The sequence below is a fragment of the Aquarana catesbeiana genome, linkage group LG09 (genome assembly GCF_042186555.1).
Source record: "Aquarana catesbeiana isolate 2022-GZ linkage group LG09, ASM4218655v1, whole genome shotgun sequence".
Taxonomy (NCBI): domain Eukaryota; kingdom Metazoa; phylum Chordata; class Amphibia; order Anura; family Ranidae; genus Aquarana; species Aquarana catesbeiana.
This window is the reverse complement of record NC_133332.1, coordinates 227,381,928-227,386,078: the sequence shown is the minus strand read 5'-3', so window position 1 is coordinate 227,386,078 and position 4,151 is coordinate 227,381,928. Positions and strand designations below refer to the sequence as shown.

General features: G+C 45.6%; 1 pseudogene; it reads left to right on the top strand.

Annotated features, from left to right (window-relative positions):
• The first annotated feature begins 739 nt into the window (after positions 1 to 739).
• On the top strand, positions 740 to 844 carry LOC141109055 (U2 spliceosomal RNA; annotated as a pseudogene).
• Positions 845 to 4,151: the final 3,307 nt, after the last annotated feature.

Sequence of the window (4,151 nt, the reverse complement as noted above, 5' to 3'; positions counted from 1 at the left end):
TATAAAAAAACCTGTGGTTTAACCCCTCCACAAGTCACCACAAACTGAAATACCAGTTCTAGATGGAGTGATCATTTAATAAATAGCTTTGCCTGGCGCATGCATAGAGCCATTATTAAGTGCACACCCAGCACCTGTGAAAGATCTTAAAAAAGCAAAAGCAGCATCAGAGGGAGGAACATTGCTCCATTCACTTGGCAAGCGATGAGGGGTAGACACAGTTTTTTTTACTAATACCACCAAGGAGGATGGCTGCCAGATGGCTAACTTAGGGCTAATGGCGGTTCTAAAATGTCCCTTCATTATAAATTAGTAAAGGTGGCAAACTGATGCAATTGCATCCGCATTCTCTTACACCATTGAAAATGACAATGCTATTAACATTGACAACATTGTCATCAAAAACACTCCCCAGTGGTCCGGCACATGAACTGTACCATCAGTCATGCAATCACTAATTCACTCATGAGGTCATATACTCCTTTCTTATGACCGGATTGTTAACCCAATTACTTTGTGTCTTCAAATCTAGGGAAATGGATCATAGTAGTTTGAGAGACTAGATGACCATTCACTGAACAGGGATAGCTGATCCTGCTTATTCATTATTATTGGGAACAAGTCAAGACATGTTACTAACAGTGACTGTGACTAAAGCCAGTTATAGTTGATTCAGTAGGGAATGGCCAAAATTCAATCCATGTATGGGCAGGCTGATTGTATCCAAGTCGATCCATAAATCGATTCTCGGCCTTTTGGCTAAGATCAAGTGTAGTATCTGTTCTTATCAGTTTCCAGAGGAGGTGCTGTGCTACTCTCATTGGGGAGAGCCAGCAAATCCAATGGTGTCATAGTGCCTGGAAAGGCGGTTTCAGCAGGGACTATGCCAAGCTGCCCGACAGATACTGGGGGCTGGCCGATGGTTGAGTCTGAGCCGTCCGAAAGGGTGCTCCTGGTGAGAATGGGTGCTGCATCTGGGTCTGATCCAGAGGGTCAGGTCCCTTGCCTTCTGGCCTAGATTGGGGCAGTTCTAGCCCCGGACAGTTTTTCGGGAGGGAACGCCTGCTCGCCTATAGCACCGGGGTGGAGCGGTTAGCCCTTCCTGAATGTAATTAGGTAGGAGTGATGGGAGCGAGGGTTGAGCCTGTTTGAGCCTGGTCGAGGTCCGGGCTCTCCCCAAGCTTGCTGAACTTTAAGCCTTCCTGCCTGGGGTGGGGGCTGCTGTGGTCTGGGTCATTGGCCAGGGTTGGTCACGAAAGCCTATGGTGTATGTGCCCCTGGAGTGGCAGTCCAGGGGTGCCTGAAGATCACTGTGAGTGAGGGACACTTTGATTTAAGGCACCATGGTCATTGCACCATTACACACTTTTTTTGCACCTGCCTCCTGGGCCGGGCCTTTTGGCTAGGACCGGAGGAATTTTTTATTACTGTATTGCACAATGGCCACCTTTTCACTCTTCCCTACTTCCTTCTCCCCCACTTTCCTTTAATTTATTCCCTTTGTGTGTCACTTTTTGTATTTTTGTGTTGTACACGTTTTGCACTGTGTGATGAGTAGGGTGTAGGTCCTCGGGCCTGCCCTGAAAGTCTTGGGAGGGGGTTGACATGGCCTTTTTGGCTTGGTTCACCCTTTCTCATGGGGTCTCCCTTCGGGGGAGCCTCACCGAGTACTTGGGAGGGTCTGTTTCGGCAGTCCCTCCAGAGAAAGGGGTCCGTCTGGTTCCAGCCAGATGGACCAAGTGTAAGTACCCTTGTCCCCATCAGGAGCCTAACGCCCCGGGGGATTCAGGGCAAGGTCCTCGGATTTTAGAGGGCTTGTGTACCCGTTGCACTTTTTTGTGTTTCACTTTTTATGTGTGTGCACATTTTTTTGGCACCGGGTGAAGTTTTTGAGTCTGTTTCATGCACCATAGCCTTAAAAAATAAAAAATTAAAAAAATCAATCGACCTGGGTACAACCAGCATATCAGATTTCTAGCATGTGATTATTAGCAGCGCTATATCCACTAGTAAAAATTAAACAACCTTGGAAAGGACCCTAGGGAAAAGCAGTTTATCTCTCCCCGCATGGCATTTGTCAGCTTTTTAGAGTAAAAACAAGAAGGGGTATCAATCCATCAATTTTAAACTTAAATTTATGGATTGTTACCCCTTCTTGTTTTACTTCAAAAAGGGGGAGGGATAAACCACTTTTTCCTAGGGTCTTTTCCTGGGTTATTTCATTTTTGTCTGTATTTTTGGTTATATCCCCCACACTAGTATTCAGTGAGTTTGTGGTCAACACTTACACTTGTTCCCCCAAAGAGGGAGTTTGTAACATATTACTAGGGATAGCTGCTAACATTGACTGTGTTGATGGGAGAATCAAGCATTTTTCTTTCCTGCAACCCATGGTTGAAAGCCATGGTTCCTGCAACCCATGGTTGAATTGAAAATCGCATCATCTTAACTGCCTAATGCCCCGTACACTCAAGCGGAAGTTCCGCCAGCAAAAGTCCGATAAGAGCTTTCAGACCGAAAATGCGACCGTGTGTATGCTCCATCTGACTTTTGCTGGCGGAATTCCAGCCAGCAAAAGATTGAGAGCATGTTCTCAATTTTTCGGTCGGAAAAAGTTCCGATCAGAAATTCCGATCGTCTGTACCAATTCCGATGGGCAAAATTCCTACGCATGCTTAGAAACAATTTGACGCATACTCGTAAGCGTTGAACTTCATTTTCTCGGCTCATCGTAGTGTTGTACGTCACCGCGCTCTTGACGGTCGAAAGTTCAGAGAACTTTTGTGTGACCGTGTGTATGCAAGCCAAGCTTGAGCGGAATTCCGTCGGAAAAACCATCCAAGATTTTTCTGACAGAAATTCCACTCGTGTGTACGCGGCATAAGGCTAGGTTCACACTGCTGCAGTACGATTTTGATCCCACTTTCTGTGTGATTATTTAGTGCTAGTAGGATGCAACTTTGATGTGGTTTGTATATTCTATGGGACCAAAATCACACTGGAATCGTACTAAAGTAGTACAGGAGCCTTTTTCAAAATCACTCCCTGCTGAGTCGCATTGATATGGACAGACACCATCAAAAACAATGTGATTTCCCTTGTCATGCAATTCTGTGCAACTCAAGTAGCATCTGAATTCACACTAGTGTGAACCAGGCCATATTTATGCACAATTGGACTTATTACTGACAGTAAAGCATTTTGTTTGGCACTTGGCAGAAGTAGTTGGGCTTGATGCCAATAATAGTAAAGAAGGAGGACCAGCTAGCTATCCCTGCTCAATAACTGGACAACTAGTCTCTCAAACTGTTATGGCACATTTCCCTAAATTTGAAGACACAAAGAAATTGAGTGAAAACCTTGGACATCTGAGAGGGGTATACCACTGCGTGAGCAATTTAGTGATTGCACTATATATGGTACAGTCAAATGTGTAAGTGAGGTCCGGACAACAGGCGGGTGTTTTTGATGACAAAGTGGTCATTTTTAATGAGGGAAGACTATGTGGATGCGATTGTACCAGTCTGTCATCTTTATAAATTTTATTATAATAAAGGAACTTTTGAAATCACATGCAGTCCTAAATTATTCGCTTAGTAGCCAACTACCCTTGTTGGTATTAGTATAGCTATGTAAATTATTGGTTACGACTGGCATCCTTAAAAATTATTGGAAGAGATGTTAAGCAGTCATAACCTAAAGCAACGGTCTCCAAACTGCGGCCTGAGGGCAGGATGTGGCCCTTTGCTTGATTTTATCCGGCCCTTGGGGCATTATTTCCCCCACTGTTAGCAACAGTGGGGCAACAGTGGTGCATAGTTCCTGACATGGACACCAAGAACGGGGCACTATTCCTCCCACTGCCACCAATGATGGGGCACTATTCCCCCCCACTGAAACCAATTATGAGGCACTATTTCTCCCACTGACACCAATGATGGGGCACTATTCCCCCCACTGACACCAATGATGTGGGCACTATTCCTCCCATTGCCACCAATGATGTGGCACTATTCCTCCCACTGCCACCAATGATGGGGGCACTATTCCTCCCACTGCCACCAATGATGTGGCACTATTCCTCCCACTGCCACCAATGATGGGGCACTATTCCTCCCACTGCCACCAATGATGGGGCACTATTCCTCCCA